This window comes from Molossus molossus, unplaced genomic scaffold (genome assembly GCF_014108415.1).
Source record: "Molossus molossus isolate mMolMol1 unplaced genomic scaffold, mMolMol1.p scaffold_m16_p_11, whole genome shotgun sequence".
Lineage (NCBI taxonomy): Eukaryota > Metazoa > Chordata > Mammalia > Chiroptera > Molossidae > Molossus > Molossus molossus.
The window spans coordinates 106994436-107014285 of record NW_023425346.1 but is presented as its reverse complement, the minus strand read 5'-3'; the positions used below and the strand labels follow the sequence as shown (position 1 = coordinate 107014285).

The 19850-nt window shown below is 55.8% G+C and overlaps 1 protein-coding gene across 17 annotated transcripts in view; it reads left to right on the top strand.

The window, feature by feature from the left end:
• Positions 1–4715: 4715 nt before the first annotated feature.
• The window catches only part of KIF1A (kinesin family member 1A), a 68081-nt gene continuing 52946 nt past the window's right edge, over positions 4716–19850 (top strand). For all 17 annotated transcript variants that reach the window (XM_036253833.1, XM_036253832.1, XM_036253830.1 and 14 more), the window contains exon 1: positions 4716–4796. The gene's annotated coding sequence lies outside the window, so the exon portion shown is untranslated. The remainder of the gene's footprint in view (positions 4797–19850) is intronic.

Genomic DNA, 19850 nt, shown 5'->3' with positions numbered 1-19850 from the left:
TGTTGTTTTTTAATCCTCACCCAAGGATATTTTTCTGTTTGTTTTCAGATAGAGTGGGAGGGAGAGAGGGAGAGAGAGAGAAACATTGATGTGAGAAAGATACACCAACTGGTTGCTTCCCACACACCCTGACCAGGACTGGGGACAAACCGAAACCGAGGTATGTGCCTTGACGGGAATTGAACCCACTACTCACTGGTCTGCGGGCCCACGCTCTAACCACTGAGCAAACTGAAATTGCAAGCCGCCTGACCTCCCCCTTACCTCCTCCACCCGCCCCAGCCTCAGCGTGGCCTCCCCTCCACACTGGAAGGAGCTGAAAGAGGCTTTGTGGTATTGAGGACATTTCTAAAACACAACTTTTATTGTTTTCTGAAGACCTGCCCGGGATAGGAAGGGCAGCATCCCCAAGCGAGGAGATGCCTTGACGCAGTTCTGAGCTCATCAGGTTTACTCGTTTTCTTTCCAGGAGCCGTTTGGGGTCCACAGAGGAGGGACGCTCGTGGTTTGCATGTTACCGAGTTCAGGGATACACTTGCAGTGTTACCATGTGGACATTCTCAAACCCCAGGAGCTGGGGTGAGCAGGGCCCTGGGCACGGCACACAGTCCAGACGGATGCTGACAAACATCTCAGAGGAGAGGGAATCAGAGAGCCGTGGTAACGGGACCACAGGCCCTAATGGCGTCACCTGTGCCAGTCCGTGTCGCCAAGCAGAATGGACACCTACCCCAGCTGCAGCTTCAGCCTCTGCCAGGACCTTAACAGTCAACCTGGAATTTCCTGGTCGGCACCAGCAAGGTCATCCCCAAAGACCCCTTCCGTCCCCCAAGGGCCGGTGGCCGAGCCTGAACTATCCATTCTCCATGGAAATGTCCCTGTCCCCACTTCCACCTGTAAAAACCTCCCTTTTCAGCAGCTCGGAGGAGCTCTCTCTACTTGCTAGCTGGGATGCTGCCTAATTCACGAATCGTTGCGTGAAGCCAGTTTTGTCTTTAACTTTCCTGTTGACTGTTTGTTGTTAACAGTGGGTTGGAAGGCACAGGGTGTGCTGTTGCAGGGCCACAACCTGGAGAGCTGGGTGCAAGTCCAGCCCTGATGGGGCTGGGGAGGCGCTGAAACCAGTCGTTACCGGAAGGCGAGGGAAAGGGCTAGAGAGAGAAGAGCGAGAGCCACAGAGGGGCTGTGTGCAGGGCCTGGGAGTCCCCAAAGAAGGCATTACAACAAGGAAGAGAAAATATTTGAAAAACAATAGAGAAATTGTCCAGAACTGAAGAAAAATGAAGAAACTCAGACTGAAAGGGCTCCCAGACTCAAATAAGAGAGATACAGAGAAATCCACACTATTAGAAAGTTCTAGAAACATCCTGAGAGAGAGAACATGGCCCAAGAATCCGATGGATGGACGTGGAACACGACAGAATACAAGGAGACCACAAAGTCACATTTTTTAAGTATCAAAGGCAACAACTTTGCACCTAGAATTTTACGTCCAGCCAACTTGAAGGTATAATAAAATATCCCGGGAGTGCCAGGCTTGGGGATGTTTCTCACCCCCAAGTCCCACGTGAAGGATACTTTGTATTTCATAAGTAACCCAGATGCAGAGCGTCTCCAAGAGGTATGGAACATAAGGCTCGCCAAGCATCTTGGAGTGTGAATGAATTGTCTGTCACAAAAACAAGGACCAAAGGAAAGAAAAAAGGCGTATCCGCAATCACGCAGAGCTATGCTTCTAGGCAATCTCTACAGCTAAAGTCCCGACTTTAGAGGAGACATCACTACAGGGCTAACAAAGAGGTGAGGGGCCCTGGCCACAGAACAGGAATAATGAGGGTAAGCCAGTAGAAGAAAATCCAGCATGTCCAGTGAGAAAGACATAGGGAAGGTTACACAGGGGATGGGAATTTCTACTGAGATGGCAAAAGTCATTCTTGATACCACAGTGATTACGATAAATGCCAGGAAATTCAATTCCAATGAAAAGGTACAAATAGATTAGATTTAAACATTTCAACAACGGTCCACTGTTGTGGCTCAGTGGTTGAGCATCGACCCCTACCCCAAGAGTTTGCTGGTTTGATTCCTGGTCAGGGCACATGCCCAGGTTGTGGGCCTGATCCCCAGTGGGGGGCGTGCAGGAGGTGGCCAATCGATATTCTCTCTCATCGATGTTTCTGTCTCTCTCTCCCTCTCTCTTCCTCTCTCTCTAAAAATCAATAATAATAAATAAAAAATTTAATAATGGCCCTGGCCAATTTGGTTTAGTGGTTAAAACACCAGCCCACAGACTGAAAGGTCTTGGGTTCGATTCTGGTCAAGAGCATGTACCTGGGTTGCAGGTTTAGTCCTAGCCCCAGCTGGGTTCATGTGGGAGGCAAACAATTTCCGTGTTTCCCTCATATCGATGTTTCTCTCTCTCTCCCTCTCCCTCCCTTCCACTCTCTCTGAATCAATGGAAAAATATCCTCAGGTGAGGATTAACCAAAAAAAAAAAAAATTTTTTTTTTCAACAATGGATTGCCTAAAAGAGATACACTTATAAAAAAATTATGAAGTTTAGAAAAAAAAAGTTGGCAAAAGACATGCCAGACAAATAATGAACCAGAGAAACCTGGATGGACACCTTACTACATGACATTCAAATTTAAGGCAAAAAAAAAAGAAAATCGACAGCGAAGAAGGCCACCGCTAGCATGCGGATGAAAGGGACCATACCCATCAGTCATTCTGACACCTAAGAACACACCTCAGTGAGCAGTCCCAGGTCTCATCTGCTAGAATCGCAGGGAGAAGTAGATTGTTCAACACTCGTACTTGGGGACTTTAATTTAAAAATAACAATTGAATAGCTCAAGCAGACAAAAATTAGCAGGATCTCCAGATTCTGAACTATTAAATATACACAGGCCTCTCTATCCTTCAAACAGGGAGGTAGGATATTTACAGAAACAGACCAGGTGTTAGGTCCCAGGGGAGCCTCAGTAAATTCCTGGGGAGAAATCTCATGCAGACTGAGCTCCTGTAAAGCCCCTTTGCCCCATGTCTGAGAGACCACCCTCAGCGGACCTGGTCAGTGGCTGCCCCTGCCTTGCCTGATTCTGGAAGGTGGGAGAGGGAGGCCAGGGGCATGTTGGCTGCACCCCCCACCGAGACCTCAGCTCCCACCTGGGGCCAAGTCTTCTCCTCGCACCTGCGGCTCCCTCCCTCCTACCCACATCTTGGTAAATAGTCCTCCTTATCACACACCTCCTCCAGTGACCCAGCTCCAGTGTGCCATCTGCTTTCTGCAAGGATCCTGACTGAGCACAGACTTTGCTTTCGACCAATAATGCAGTTACATTGGAGATTGGTAACAAGAGTATAATGAAAGAAAATCTGTTGAAAGGTACATAACATTGTTAGACAACGCATGGATTTAAAAGGAGGTGATCAGGAACATTAAGGAACGTTTAGATCGGAATGTAATGAAACCACTGTACGTTGGAATTTGTGTGACTGGGGGCTAAGGCCTTGGTGCATGTTGGGGCCCTTGTTCCTTTCAAGGCACGTGCCACACATGCTGCAAACTGAGGCCACCGCCTCCTGCCCTGCAGGGTTAGATGGTGAAACAGCAAAGCCCTCAGGGCAGCATGGGGCACCCGCGGGGCCGGGGAGGCTTAGCTAGGATGCTGAGGACGCTGACCACTAGGGCTGGGCTGGGAAAGAGGTGGCCCATTTTCAAGGGGGCATGACGTCACCACACCCACCGCAGTTCCGGTGGGTGAGCTGGCCCAAGGCTTTGTCAGAGTTGCGTTCGCGGGGCGGCGGGTGGAGGTTGATGGCGCAGGCGGGAACGTCAGTCAGTCCCTGGTGGCCGGAGAGCGGCTGGCGCTAGACGAAGGCTGGGTTTGCGTTTGGACCCTGAACAGTGTGTGACTTGGTGGTCCTGGGAAGTTAGGCTGGAGAGACGGTGTGAGGACAGCCCGGGGCTGAAGATCAGGAGAAGGAGGGTGGGCGGAGGGCGGAGGGCGAGGGTCTCCCCCACGCCTGCGGGGAAGGCGCGGCTCCCAGGCGGGCGGCGGGCGGGTTGCATCACCCTACCAGGAGGGCTGTCCGAGATGCTCTGCTCCCCGCTCAGTGCTCTGGCCGAACTCACCTGTTACACCCGAGTCGGTGTCCCCATCCCGCCCCTACTGCCGCTCTCTGGTGTTCGGAGCCCACCTGAGCTTTGTCCCCTGCACCACGCGTTTTGTGTTGTTGGCCTCACGGAAGGGGGCAGGTGGAGAGAGATTTCGTGTTTTCATGTGAAAACGGTCCCAGTCGGGAGCGCCCGGCCGGGAGTCCGTGGGCAAGTTCGGGTGGATACGGGGCCTCGGGGTTGGATGCCGCCGGGTCCCTGTTCCCTGCAAGGTCGCTCGGGCGCGCGGGGGCTGCGCCAGGAAAGGGGGTGCTGCGTCCAAGCCTGGTGTCGGTCCCCCACCTCGCCACCCATCGGGCCGCGCTATCAGCGGTGATGTCACGGCCCGGACCCAGCCCCCTTCGGCTCCATCCAGCCCCATCCCTGCGGCGGCCGCGACGCCCGTCCTTTCCCTGCGCGACAAACCAGCTGGCGGCTGCGATCCGGCGCTGCGCGCAGCCAACCAGCGGCGGGAGGGGCGCGGGGCGGGGCGGGGCGGGCGGGGGGCGCGAGCCCGTCACGCGGTGCCGCCGTCACAGGCTCGGCGCAGCCCAGGAGCAGCAGCAGCAATTCGGCGCTCGGGTACCCGCGCCCCTGCCCGCGCCCATGCGGGGCCGACGCCAGTGACGCCGGAGAGGTAAGGCCGCCGCCCGCCGGGCTCCTGGCCGCGCCATCATCCCGCACCTGCACCCCGCATTCTGTAACGACACCCACTGCGCCCGGGGCCGAGAGGGGGGAGCTCGCACCGGGCGCCAGCGTCCTAGTCGCGGCCCGAACCTCTGGCGCCGCGCAGCCCCTTCCCTTCCCCCGTCCCTCCCCCGTTCCCGCAGAGAACAATGGAGCAAATTCAGGGGTGTCCGCCCTTCATTCTCAGCCTAGCTGGGCCCTCTGGAGAGGCCCGTTCGCTGCAGCCCCTGCTGCGGGCGACTGTCGGCTGGGATGGGCGGTGGTCGCCATGGGAAGAGGGAGCGCAGCCGGAGGCATCTCGAGACCCCCCCCCCCCTTTCCTTGTCCTGGAGAGGAGCCGCCGAGCGGGGATGCGGCGCGGGCTTCGCCTGGACCGGCGGGGGCGGGGAGGGATGGAGCGGAGGAGAGAAGACTCGGGGGGGCTCCGGGGAGGGGCGCGCCTGCAGAGGCTGGACCCGGGGGAAGGGCGCTCAGGGCACCGGCGAGGGTAGCTGCCCGGTCCCCAGGGTGGGGGAGGGCTGATGCTGGAGCCAAGAGCCAAACAGGCGGGCGGGCGGGGCGCGCGGGGGCAGGAGCGGGAAGGCTGGGCCTCCGGCATCGTGAGCACCTCGGAGCTGCCCATCATCCCTACCCTAGCCGTGTCTTCTCCCAAGAGACCCCAGCTCCCTTCCAGAAAGACCATCGGCTTGGGAAGGGCGGCCATCAGACAAGGCCTGCCTCTACGCAGCCAGCGCCCCAGTAACAGGTGTGGCCGGGCGCCGGAGGGGAGGGGGCTGCGGCGCTCCCCAGGAGCTGGGCTCGGGTGTCAGGGAGGAACACTGCAGGGTGGACCCTCGCCCTCCCCCTCTAAGCTGCCCCTCACTCTAGTTCTCTCCCAAGCCCAGGCGTAGCCCTTGAACCGAGGCCGGGGCAGGGGCAGCATCCCGGCGGGGTGGGGGCCGCGGTCCGCTGGGCGCTGGGTGGGCGGCGGGGGGCGGGGGTACCGCGGGCCGAAGGGACAGAGGGGGGAGGGGAAAGAGGGAATGCCAAGTCATGGGGCCTGCAGGGCTCGGGCGCAACGTCACCCCGGCGCGGACTCGCTGCGCGCCCATGTTCCCTGGAATAGGGACATTTCCCCAGAGCCCCAAGCGGCTGCCCCTCCAGGGGATGCCCGCGCCGTGGGGTTCAAGGCTTGTTAGGGTTAGCAGGTTGGATCTTCCGGCTTCGGAGAGGAGAGGAGGTGCGATGGCCCTGTCCTAACCCTGGGGACTTGGGCACCGAGCACCGGGCACTGAGAAGTCACACCCGCCCGCCCTGTCTGCCCCGCTCTCAGCTGGTTAAGGGCTGGCCAGGGCCAGCCTGCCCGCACCTCTCCGCCTGAGAAGGCAGCTGCGGGTTTGAGGGAGACTATAGGGTCCAGCGTGGGGGGTTGGGGCTGTACCTGCGGCGGCCATTTTGCAGGTGTGGCTGTGGGGTGGGGGTAGTCAGGCTTGGAGCAGGTGTGGGCCTGCAGTGGGGTGCAGTGTCTGCAGTGTGGGGTGAGCGTCTGAAGATGGACCGCATGTCGTTGGTGGTGTGTGGTCCGCAGGGCAGTGAGGCTGGGATCAGGTGTGGAGTCAGCCCCCAGACCCCAAGTCTTCCAGGGAGGGCCCCGGTAGGGACAGGCGTGCCTGCTGCCTGCTGTGTGCCCCCACCCAGCGCCCCAAGGCTGCCCGGGCGGGGCTTCCTGCTTCAGCAGCCAGGTGGAGACAGGTTCTGCCCAAAGCCCAGAGCTGGGGCTACGGAAGCTGGCTTCATACCCACACCCCCAGCCTTGCCCGTCTGTCCTGCCTGGTGCCACCACTGCTCAAGGTGGTGTCGTTTGGGAGCAGAGCAGGGAAGTTCTCCCACAGGCTCTGTGGGGTGAGATGGGGTTGTAGGAGGGACTTGGGGCAGTAGAGATAGGAGCCTGGGCAGTGTGGGGGGAACCTTCCTGGGCCACTTAGCTCCCATAGGTCAGCCAAGCAAGGGGAGCTGGGTGTGTCAGGGTGGGGGACGTTTTGATGGGGTCCTGGTACCATGGCATGGGGAACGGGGGGGCTGTGGAGAAGCTCCCGGAACTGGAACCAGGCCCTGGCCCTGGCCCGTAGGATTGACCGCCCAGATCACATGCCCTGATGACCCTGTTCTCCTGACAGCCAGGAGGGCTTGAGGTGGACAGTGGCTGGTCAGGGGTCACTCAGCAGCCAGTGACTCATGGTTGTCCTCCTGCCCAGCCCACTTAGTGGTCTTAGGCCCAGGACAGGGCTTACCACCCTGGCGGCCACAGGAACCCAGCGTGTCACCTCCACTGTCTCCCTCGCCCGTTCATGCCCAGGAGCATCTGGGAACTCTGTTGGGGCTGGACCATACCCTGCCTCAAACCTGTTGGCTTTGGGGTGTCCTAGGGCACAGCCAGGCTGGTGGGCCAGTGTAGTCCTTGGTTCTATCTCTGTTCTCTTAGCAGACTGCCTCTGCACCCTCTCCCTGAACCCCCACAGGCATGCCCAAGGCTGGGTCAGGGTCCCTGCGGGGCCTCTGCCCCACCTGAACTAACAGGTTTGCTGTTTGACTCCTGACAATGACCAGGTGGTGTTTAACTCCTGATCCTGGCTGCCGGCTGAGGGTCGCTGGCTGACCCCAGGCACCCCCATAGCCCCCAAGCCCTGTGCCATCAGGGCCCAATGATGGAGTCATTGAACGGGATCATTGAAGGGGTGAAGGGCACAGTCAAGGTCAGCTGTCAGCTGAGGCTGAGCCTCCTGACCCCTCCCTGTCCCTTGCCACCCCTCATGAGGGCCTCAGTCCCCCCCACACACACCACTCACACCTACTTTATCCTTAGCTTCCCCTGCTTGGCCTACGAAGCTGAAGCTGAACCCCTTTTGGCCTGAGTGCCACCCCTGATCTGGACACTGCTGAGTGGCTGGGCTCCCCCCTTTCTAAAGCCTCCTTACCCTGGATTTAATCCCCTAATCCCCAGATCTGTGAGGTAGGAAAGTGCCCCCCTCCTCCCCTGCTCAGATTGTAGCCCCTGGGGGGGGGGTCAGAGGGCAAGCCGGACCCTCCTGTCCAGGTTCCCTGTTCTTACTCCTTTCCCTTGTCTGAGCAGCTACCCTCCCCCACACACTTGCACACTCACCTCACCACACACACTCACATTCACCCCACACAGGCTCACACACTCATTCACCCCTGCATAGGCTCACGCACACACTCACATTCACCCCTGCACCGGCTCACACACTCATTCACACACACACACTCACATTCACCTCCACACAGGCTCACACACACACACACATGCACAAACACTCAGAGTCTGCAACTGGCTATGTCCATATGAGGGTCTTTGATCCCCTCAAAGGCTGCCACCACCGTGAAGCCCTCTGTGAGCACCCCCAGGTGTCACCCCATCCCCCCTGAGGAAGAACGTGGATATTTGTTGGGTGCAGACTGCAGTGTACACATCATGTGAGTCCCTCATCTGATGCCCCCAAGGCCCCCTGAGGCAGGTGGTGTCCCATCTTACAGACTTGGAGACTGGGGCCCCTGAGAGGGGTGTGCCTTGTCAGGGGGGACCTGGGACTCTCCATGGCTTCCTCCCCTGCCCCTCTGCCCACCCGAACGGGCCGGCACAGGCTCCCCACAGCAGGCACTCGGTAAGTGCTGTCTCCGTGAGCCGGCAGCTTTAACCCAAGTGGTCCATTTCCTGAGAGTCTGGGTGCGCAGCTGGCGGTCTGAGGTTCCGAGGCGGCTGCCTCCCTTCCTCTGGGTCTCCTGAGATGCAGCTCTGGGTTTCAGGCGGAACGGCCCCACCCCTCCTGCAGGCCCCGCTCCCCGAAGACCCCCCTTCCCTTGAGCCTAGCCTCTGCCGGCCCAGGAGTGCCCTAGAGGGGTGTCAGGTGTCCTGGGTGCCACCCTGGCTCTGTTCCCTTCTCCGTCTGTCATCGGCTCAGGCCAGGGTGGCAAGGGGCAGGGCTGAACTATGAGTGCCCAAGGCATGGGGCAGCCGGCCCAGGCTCCTGCCGGGCTGTCAGGGGCCAAGGCAAGGGTGTCACTCATCCGCTGAGTTTCACTCTCCACCTGCTTCTGGGGCCAGGGCCACACCATGGTGGGGTCCTGGGTGCCGAGCAGGTGGCCGCTGCAGGGCGCAGGCCAGCCGACCAGAGGAGAAATCTTAGGGCTGCACCCATCCCCTTTGCTTTGGCTTCACACTCAGGCAGGCAGGGCGTCCTTGGTGCTTTCTCTCCCTCCATCAGAGCTGTCCCTTTCTTCCACCTTTCCTGGCTCTCAGACGCTCTGCTCCCGGCATCCCACCCCTGGGAGCCGCCTCCATCCCGGGGCTGGAGTCTGCGTCCCAGCCCGAGAGCTGCTCCTGGCTTGGTTTCTGTCGTGTTGGCTGGAGCACGGCCTCGTGTGACTTCTGAGATGGGTGATGAGTCCTCAGTGTCTCTGCTCGTCCTACGCGGGCGGATGGTTCGCAGGCCGGCGCGTGTTTCTGGTCAATCATTTCTGAGCGCGGAAGGCATCCTCTCGCTGGGAATCCCGTTGCTTCCGAGGGTGTTCGCCGGGAACTGCGTTTCCTCTCTGGGACCGGGTGGGGTCCCTTCTGTGGGCGGGCTCCTGCCCTCACCGAGGAGGCCTTCGCGGGGTTTGCGGGTGCGCCCGGCCCTTTGCGCGGAGGACGGCGCTCTTCCTCCTCTTCCCCGAGTTCCTGCGTCTTCCGTGTCCTGTCCCCTCATGTTGTCTCCTTGTTTCTGTTCAAGTTCTGGGCGATTTCCGACGTGCACTTTCCAGTTCTTTCTTGGGCTTTGGTGTTCAGCGTTGGCGTCCGTCCTGTCCTGGGCCGCCCCTGCCCGGCGCCCTCCTCTTGCCCCGAAAGTGCGGCGTCTCCTCCGGACACCCCGGGCCCTTGAACAGGGTCGGGCTGGGTCGCTCGGGTCCCTCGGCCCGCGGGCTGGTTTTCCCTGCTCGGTCAGCCTTCCGCTTCCCAGCTGCTGCCGTGGAGCCGTGGGTCCGTCCCGGCGGGGAGGTCCGACCCGCTGCTTCCAGGGGTCTGAGCGGGGCTCCGTTAGCTCCGGGGCGTGTGCAGGCCTTCCTTTGGAGGGTTGGGAGCTGGCTGCCCAGCTGTCGGTGGCACCAGAATGCACAGTGCCAACGTGCACACCAGAGACTCCCCTCCTGCCAGGTGATTCCCCTGCAAGGGTGGGGCAGAGAGGGGTGTGCGTATTCCAGGACACCCCGCACCCAAGGTGTCCTTTTCCCCAGGCGCCTCCTGGCCCAGCTTCGAGCCTGTGACCTCCTGGTCCTCACTCCTCGCACGTGCCCCACTCCTCACCAGCAGCTTCCCCCAAAAGGACCCCAAAAAGTTCTCTCACCTCTTCTCAAACTTCTCGCCCCTCCTGCCCCAGCGCTGTTGGGGAAGCTCACCTTCCTCCCAGCCCTCCAGCAGGTGGTGTGTCTGATGCCGGCACCCCAGCCCCCCACCTCCAGACCCCTCTGCAGCCCCGCCTCTGCCACAGGCCCTGGGGTGGACTTGACCTTCTCCCAGGCGGCTGCCCCTTCTGTTCGGTCCGCACGAGGCTCTGTTGTCATCTGATGGAGGGTGTGGAACGATGCTTGGTATCTTGTCATGCAAATCCTATGTGTCTCTTTTTGCTCATTTTTTCTTCTGTGTCTGTTTTGCTTTGCTTTCGTCTGCTCTTTATGCATTCAGCACACGAATCCTTGTCGGCCACACCTGCCGCAAATGTCTCCTGTTGGGGGGCTGCTCTTCCCCCATTTAACGGGCATTCCTTTCGGTGCTTCCTGTGGGTGCAGACACCTTCTTAGAGGATAGCAGGGAGGTATCACTAGTCTTCATTTTCAAAACTTATTCACATTTCGCTCTTCAAGCCCCATGGGATTTGTTTGGGTGTAAAACAGGGATTAAATCTTGTCTTTTTCCACCTGGCCAGCCAGTTGTCGTCCGTGCAGGCGGCCATAGCAGAAGACCGCAGACTGGCTGGCTTCTTTGTTTCTCACAGTTCCGAGGCTAGAGTCTGAGGCGGGGGGGACCGTGTGGTCGGTTCCGGCGAGGGCCCTCCTCTGGGCTGCACCTGGGTGAGAGCAGAGGGAGGAAACCCTCTCAGGACCCTTACAGGGCACTAATCTCATCGTGGGGGCCCCACCCTCATGACCTCATCTGATGCTAGTCAACTCCCAGTCCCTGCTGAAGACTGTGGGGGGTGGGGCTTCAACATATGAATGTGGGGGGGGGGGGCAGACATTCAGTCCATAATACCAGTTTTCTTAGCAGCACTGGATTAATAGTTCTTAGTTCTTTTTCTTCTCATTAACCTGTAAAGTCACCTTTTTTTTTTTTTAATCCTCACCCAAAGACATTTTTCGACATTTTGTTCAGATAGAGTGGGAGGAAGAGAGAGAGAGAGAGAAACATCGACATGAAAGGGACATATCAAGTGGTTGCCACCCACACGACCCAACCAGGGCTGGGGACAAACTGCAACCAAGGTACATGCCTTAGTGGGAACCGAACCCGGGTCTCTCTGGACCTCAGGCTGACGCTTTAACCACTGAGCCAAACCGGCCAGGGCGAAGTCACCTTTATCAGACAACAGAAGTGCTGTGTCTGTGTGGGTCTGTTTCTAAGGTCCCTTCTGTGACTTCGGTAGTTACCTGTCTTAATTTCCATAGTTTTATATTAAGATGGCACTAGTTGGACAGGTGGCCTTCTATCTTCCTGTATGTCTTTATACTTGTTATTGGTGTTCTTAGCCTCTTACTCTTCCATATAAAAATTTAGAAGGAATTTGTCAAGTTTCATGAAAAACGTGATGGAAATTTTATTTGAAATTACGTTGAATTTTTGGATCCATTTCAGTGAAGATAAACATTTTTAAGCTGTCGGAATTTTTTTTCTATGAATAGTTTCTAGTTCTTTATTTGGATTTTCTGTAATTTTTTTTTTTGTAAAGTTTAAACATTTTCTTCACAAAAGTTATATACATCCTTTGTGACATTTATTCCTATAAGGTACTTGATATTTTTGGTTATTTTTCAAATGGTACCTTAAAGATATAACCCTTTCTAGTGTATACCAACAAGGCTGGTTACCGGCAACTTTGTTGAACCTTCCCACTAATGAAAACATTTGTCTGGGATGCTTCTGATTTCTGTGCAGATAAGCAAATACTCTGCAAGTAATAACAATTTGGTTTCTTCCTTTCCAACCTGTACTGTGTCATTGGTATTTCTTTTTCCTGTCTTATCACTCTGGCTACAACCACTACTACAATGTTAAATAGGAGTGGTGATAGTAGGCATTTTAAACTTGCTCTTGAATCGAAAGGAAATATTCCTAATATTTCACTATTAAGCGTGATGTTTGGGTAGGTTTTTTAGTAGGTACCTGTTATAAGATTAAAGAAGTTTTATTTTATTTTCATATTGTGGAGAGTTTTATCATAAATGAGTTTTGAAAATTATTAAGTGCTTCTCAATACCTGTTGATAACCTCATTTGGATTTTTCATCTTTAATGGGATATGGGGTGAATTACATTAAATAGCTGTGCTAACATTTAGCCATACATTATGTTACCATACTGGTGTTCCTACTGCATTATCCTTTTTTGTTTTTCCTGCCTGACTTTCCTACTAATATCTTGGACTTTTGTATCTATGTTCATCAGTGAAATTGGTCATTTCTCAGATTTTCTTTGTCTAATCTGATGCCAAAGTCATATTAGCCTCACTGCATGAGTTGGTGATAAAATCTTTGTCCCTCTGTCTCCTTTTTTCTCCTGTTCTCTCTCTCTTTTTTTCAAGTCCTCACTTGAGGACACCTTTGCATCTATCTTCAGATAGAGCAGGAGGGAGAGAGGGAGGAAGAGAGAGAGAGAGAAATATCGACGTGAGAGAGACACATCGACTGGCTGCCACCCACACGACCCCAACCGGGCCCGGGGACAAACCGCTACCAAGGTACATGCCCTTAGCGGGAACCGAACCTGGGCCTCTCTGGTCCTCGGGCCGACGCTCTAACTGCTGAGCAACACCGGCCAGGGCCCTCCTGTTCTCTTAGAGAGTTTGTGTAAGATTGAGATTACCTGTGTCTTTCTTTTTCTAATGTACGGTAGACCTTTCTTTATAAGTCTGAGTCTGCTGTTTTGCTTAGTGGGTAGATTTTCAAATAATCGAATCAGCTTCTTTAACGGTTGTAGGAAAATTCAGGTGCCTGCTGACTGATTTTTCTCCTAATTGTAGGTCACCTGACTCTAGGCACCTCTGTACTGTAGGGAGTCTGGGTCGTGCTTTCTTCCTACAAAGCACGTTGCTGGGCTTCGTTTCGGCAGTGGTCATTGCTTGAGGTCATTGCATTGCCGGACTCTTCCAACCTGATGTTAAGCTCTCCTTGAGCTACTCCACAGTAGACATCACCCCAGGAGTGGTTCAGCCCCAGAGAATGATTTCCTTGGCGTGTCCACTGAATATCTGGGATGGAGGGTTCGGGAAATTCTCTCTTCTGCTGGTGGAAGCAGCAATGTCTTCCCACTTTGCGTGAGCTCTGGGGTGATTCAGTTTTCTTTGCCTGGACTGCATGGGCACGGACTAGCGCTCTACAGACCCAGAGCACCTGTAGGCAACTTTCTGGAGGCTCCATTACTGAGCGGTTCTTTCCAGAACTCCAGCCCGTGGCTTCCTGCTGCCTCGACCTGGCCAAACTCTGACCTCCGTCTCCCCAACTCGTAAAGCTGCAGAGAGATTTGGAGGGATGCGCGACTCACTTAGTATGATCCCTTCTTTCGGTGGTCACAGTCCTGCTCTGCCTGTTGACAGTGTCTGCAAGCGGTTGTTTTCGGACGTTTGTCCAGCTTGCTGTGAAGTATGGTCCTTGTAACTGCATGACTGCCGGACGCTTGGCCAGCTTCATTCTCGTAACCATTTACTGCCAAGCTCGCTTACATCTCCGGCACGGTTTCTTCTTTTGTGCGTTCGTTATCTAGAAGTTTGATTTTAAATTTCGGAACACATGAGTCTTTAATGATCTTTTATTGATTGTTAATTGAATTGCGTTCTAAATATGTGATCCATTTGATCGGTCCGTGCAACGTATTAGGAGTTGCTCTATGGTCTACTACATGGTAAAATACTGTGAATGGTCCATATGTGTTAGGAAAAAACATTTTGGGGAAAAGAGAGCACATCTGGGTTCATGATCATTATGTTGTTTGAAGCTCCCACACCCCTAGTAGCCGAATGTCTGCCTGGTCCGCCCGTTGCAGAGAGGGGTGTGGAAGTCCCTGCCGTGCTGAGTCAGTGAGTTCTCTCCTGAGGCCTGAGTCTAGTCTTATGTTCTCATCATTTTCTCTCTCTGGGACCAGAGTTCCAGCTAATATTTTCTGACATATATTCCAATTGATTAATTTTCTGTTCAGTTCCATTTAATTCACTGATTAACATGTCTGCTAAGTTTTTTTTTTTTTAATGTTTTTATTGATTTTTTAGAGAGAGAGGAAGGGAGAGAGAGATAGAAGCATATCGATCAGCTGCCTCCTGCACGCCCCCACTAAGGATTGAGCCCCAACCCCGGCATGTGCCCTGATAGGGAATTGAGCTGGGACCTTTCAGTCCATGGGACCACGCTCCGTCCGCTGAGCCACACTGGCCGGGCTGTCTGCTAACTTCTAAAATTAAATGATTCAATTTTTATTTCTAAAGGCCGTGCATAGCTCCCCCTCCCCACATTGTACCCCGTTAGTTCCCAGGCCTGGTTATTTCTGTAAGCATACTCATTTTATAACCAGTCTCTGGTAATGCCGGTGTCTGGAGTCCTTGAGGTTTTCCTCTGCTTCTTCCCCGACTCTTGGTCATGATGGAAGCTGCTCCGCTGTTTGGCGACACTGGATCGCGAGCTCACGTTTGCCTGACCTTCGTCTGTGGGCTCACTGGGGACCTGAGGGGCGGAAGCCATCTCCAGGGTCTCCAAGGAGGATTTGTGTTTGCTTTTCGAGGTGCATGGGTGCGAACCCCTGAGGCCCGCCCTGCGCTTACTTTCTCTGCTGGGCTTACCGATCGTGCAGGTATCGTACACGTGAAACCCAGGCTCGCGTGAGGCCAGGCCGCGGAGCCACGTGGAGCTGAGTTGTTCAGGTGGACTACTCTGTCCCGTGGACCGCTGGCGGCTGTCCCCAGCCTCCGTGTCATGGGGGCCGAGGCTGTGGCGATTTGGTACCAATCCCAGCTTGGCGTGTGTGAGGCCTCCCGTCCCACCCCAGCAGCTGAAACCCCCTGTCTGCACGGCGGCGCCGGTGTACCTGCTCCTCCTCCCAGGTGGACTCGGCTTTGACCGGCTCCTCCCCCCTCCTCCGTCCTCCTCCCCCCTTCCCTCAGACGTTTTCCTAATTTATTCCGACCCTGTTACCCACCTTTCCAGGAGATTGCTGGTGGGGGAGGGTATCTCTGCCATCGCTTGTCAGAGACGGAGGCCTCGCTCACCTTTGTCCCCTCCCATGAGAGAGACTGATGGTACTGAGCGAACCGACTTTTGTCTTCACACATAGCAGTGTGTGTCCACCAAAATGAGGCCTTTTAAAAAATTTTTTTTTTCTTTATTGCTTTTAGAGAGAGAGGAAGGGAGAAAGAGAGAGATGGAAACATTGATGAGAGAGAACATCGACTGGCCGCCTCCTGCACGCCCCCCACTGGGGATCAGCCCACACCCTGGGCATGTGCCCTGACCGGGAATCGAACTGGTGACCTCCTGGTGCAGGGTCGACACTCAGCTACTGAGCCACACCAGCCGGGCAAGGCCATTTAATTTATTTATTTACCTGAACCATTTGGTAATTACTTGAAAAATAATTCTTTTTAGGTTAGCTATGAGGGGTGCACATCAAGAGGCCTCTCCCAGAGTTGGATTCCCGAGCGCCCCCCGACCCTGCGGCTTCTCCACCCCTTTTCCTCTTTCTGCCCCGTCTTCCTGCCCCCCTCATTCATTCCTGTCACAGGCAGGGCTCACAGTGACTGGGTCATTCCCATCCCCCAAATGCACACATCCAGTGTCCCCCTGGACTTCTCCAGCCTTCCCGTGCTGACCGGGTGCGGGGCGGACGCGGCGACAGCCCTGCCCTGGCGGAGCCCCGGCTGCTGGGTCCGCAGCCCACTGGGGATTCTGGTGTGGCCGCGTCGGACCTTCGTCATTCGGTTCGGTATTTTCTAATATCCTGCTAGGTGGTTTCCTTCGACCTGACGGTTATTTAGAATGGTGTGGCTCACTAGCCAAGCAATGGGGGAGTTCGTAGCTGTTTGTTTGTTTGTTTTAAATTGATATACAGTTTAATTCCACTATGAGCAGAGAACATGTGTCTTCAGATTTTAATTTTTCATGGAAGCTTCTTGGAGTTTGCTTTATGGTCAGCCTCTGGCTGGCTCCGTGACTGTCCTGTGTCACTTACGGGAATGTGTGCGACGGCCGCTCTCCTCCTCGGGGCCTGACAGGGTCGGCAGACCACACGTTGTCACTCATTTCAGTTCAGCCTCTCTGTCTTTTTATTTGAAGGTGTCTCTTTGTCAACAGAATATAATTTTTAAAAATCCATTCTGACAGTTGTATTGTTTTACTCAGAGTATTTAGTCCACAGTTACTGAGTAATTTTAGCTACAGTGTTTTTTATTTTAAAATCTGTTTTTACTGATTTTAGGGGGAGAGGAAGGGAGAGAGAGAGAGAAACATCCATCAGCTGCCTCCTGCATGCCCTCTACTGGGGATCAAGCCCAAAATCCAGGCATGTGCCCTGACCGGGAATCGAACCTTTGACATTTGCTGCGTGGGATGACGCCCAACCACTGGGCCACACCGGCCGGGGTGAGCCACAGTCTTAAATACCGGTTTTTATTCAAGCTCGCTTTCTTCTGGTCTGTGTTTCCTCCTTAATTGCCTTCTATTGGATTCATGAAAATATTTGAGCCTGACCGGTGTGGCTCAGTGGTTGAGCGTCGACCCTGCACCAAGAGGTCATGGTTCGATTCCCGGTCAGGGCACATGCCCAGGCTGTGGCCCGATCTCCAGTGGGGGGCGTGCAGGAGGCAGCCAGTCGATGTTCTCTCTCATCCATGTTTCTGTCTCTCTCTAAAATCAATAAAGAAAAAAAACTATTTGAGATTTTTTTATGTGTCTTGCTAGTAACTTGTTAGTTCTACGTTCTTTTTCTGCTTTTTAAAATGATGAATCCAGCCATCGAAACAGGGGCCCTTGACATTCTAATCGAAAGGGTTCCTCCCACTCACGGTAGCGCGGAGGCCCGAGAGCCTGGTCTGGCTCCGGCGTTTCTGTTGAGAATCTTACTTCTGTTCCTGCGGGGGCTGCCTGTGGTTCTGTTTGCTGTTTCCTGGCTGCTTTTCAGATCTTTCCCCTCACCTTCGGCATCAGCGGCCCCGTCGTGCCGAGGCCTGGGCAGTTCTTGTACGTGTCCTGCGCCGAGTCTGCAGGCTGAGTGGCTCCCTAACCCCCCACCCCGTTTCTGTGTGTCCCAGTGACATGCCCGTTGCGCCATTTCACTGTGCCCGAGATGCCGCGACTCCGTTTCTGTGTTTTCCATCCTTCTCCCTCTGCACTTGAACTTCCAGGGACCCAGAACCAGACTCCCCTCCTCTGCGTCTGGTCTCTGCAATTCTCAGTGCCTTCGGTTCTAGAATCTCCATTCTTTCTTTTATATTGTTCCGAATCCTCTCGCGGAAGTCTCGATTTTCCCATTTATTTTCTTCATCTTTTTTTTTTTTAATCCTCACCCAAGGATATTTTTCTATTTATCTTCAGATAGAGTGGGAGGGGGAGAGAGAGGGAAACATCGACATGAGAGGGACACATCGACTGGTTGTCTCCCACACGACCTGACCAGGGCCGGGGACGAACTGCAGCCGAGGTAGGTGCCCTAGACCGGAATCGAACCTGCGACTCGTTGGTCATCGGGCTGACGCTCTACCGCTGAGCCACACCGGCCGGGGCTGTTTTCTTCATCTCTTTTCTTCTCCTTTTGAACATCTAAGTCATGGTGATTTTAAAGTCCGCGTTTGGTAGCCCCTACGTCTGGACCGTGGGTGGGTGTGTCTCTTTTTCTCTTTGCTTTTCCCCCCGATTTGTTTCGAATCACATAGTCCTGTGATTTTCCTGTGTCACGTTTGCTGGAAGGTCAGACCTCACCTGTGAAACCGTTAGCGGCCCCAGGTGGCAGGGGCACCTTCTCTCTCCCAGGCGCAGGGTGGAGGGTCCTGTCTAACTCGTACGACTGCGGAGTCCTGGCGGCTCTGCAGTGTGGACACGGCTTGTGCTGCCCGCGGCAGGAGCCGGGCCTCCCAGGCCTCCCGTCTGCCTGGGGTGACCCCAGGGCCCCTCCTCCCACTGGATCCTGAGCGCTGATGTTTCTCCGAGCCTGAGACTGTGGGGGATCCCTTGGACTTCCAGAGGCTCTCTGTTCCAGCATGTAAGCTTCACCCCTCGCACCTTCTGAGTTTGGCTCAAGGGGAGACCTGGTCCTTTGTGTGGCTTCTCTGCCCCTTTCCCCGGGGTTGTGGCCTCTCAGGGTGGCTTCTCCTGACCGAAGGCTCTGCAGGTCCCCGTGTCCCTCGGCAACCACTTGCTGCCTGGGAAGACTGCGGTTCCAGCCTCGTGCCTGGTGACCAGCATGCAAACATGGTTCCCGGGCAAGTGCTGCGGAATGCGGGGTGTTGCCCCCGCCCTGCGGCCCCCCTCCGGGACCTGGCCTGCTAGTCGGGGCTTCAGCAGCTCTGGCTCCTGAAAGCAGATTGGAAGTTTTTACCCGGATTCTCCGGTGGTTCCTGATCTTGGGGTCCCCCCCCCCCGCCTTCACTGATGGGGTGGGGCCCTGCAAGGGCTCTTTGGGCCACACCCTCCTGAGGGCAGTAGTTACCATGCGGAATGCAGAGCGTGAGGCTGAGCCCCCTGCAGGCGCAGGCTCGGTGGTGTGGCCCGGGCAGCATGGTGCCCTCGGCAGCGCCGGCTTTGGTACCATTGTGATTTCCGGGAGTCGCCTTCCCACGGGAGGGGGCTTGAGGCTGCGCACGTGCCAGTGTCATGGACCGTGCCCCATGCCCATGGCTGCACTGCTGCCCAGTGACTCAGTCCCCTGGCCTCCCCGGAGCCCGTGCTCCTGCCCTGGTCTGGGCACGTGGGGAGTTGACCGCAGTGCACTGGGTGGAGCTCAGCTTCCTCGCCGGACTCCGGCCCGTGTGCAGCCCGGCGGGAGGCGGCTGGTGCAGGACGAGGGCTGCCGTCCACAGGAGCGCCGCCCTCTGCCCAGGGCTCCATCTGGGCACCTCAGTCGGGCACTGTCTACATGTAGGCCCGGTGGTGGATGTCCGGGGCCACACCTCTGAAGGGGGAAGGATGGGGGCTCGCGGGGGACCCCTCTCCAAGCCCAGGCCTTGCTGCCCCCTGAACCCCAAGCTCCTTGGCCCGTTCTGTCCCCCGTCCCATCGTGCGGTGGGCACTGCTCTGCCCACGCTCCTCTGACCTGCGGGCCGTCGGTGCCCAGGCACAGTCCCCTCGAGCTGGCACAGACCTGGCGCGGAGCCCACCCCGGGCCTGCGTCCTTCGAGGGAGCTGCTTCCTCCGTGTGCGTGAAGGTCACCTTCACGGCGACCTTCGAGCACAGTCTGCTGCTCCCTCCCAGCATCCTTCACTCCTTTGCGGGTCTGGTCACTTCTCTTGCTGAAGATACGAATTATGAGGTATTGAAAAGCATTTTCTCACCCGGCTGGTGCGGCTCGGTGGATGGACCAGCGTCCCGTGGACTGAGAGGTCCCGGTTCGGTTCTCGGTCAGGGCACATGCCCAGGCTACAGGTCTGTCTATCCCCAGTAGGAGGTGTGCAGGAGGCAGCCGGTAGATGTTTCTCTCTCACGTCGATGTGTCTCTCTCTCTCTTCCCATCTCTCTAAAAAATCAATAAAAATATAAAAGGTTTTTTTCTTCTCCTGTCTGCGTT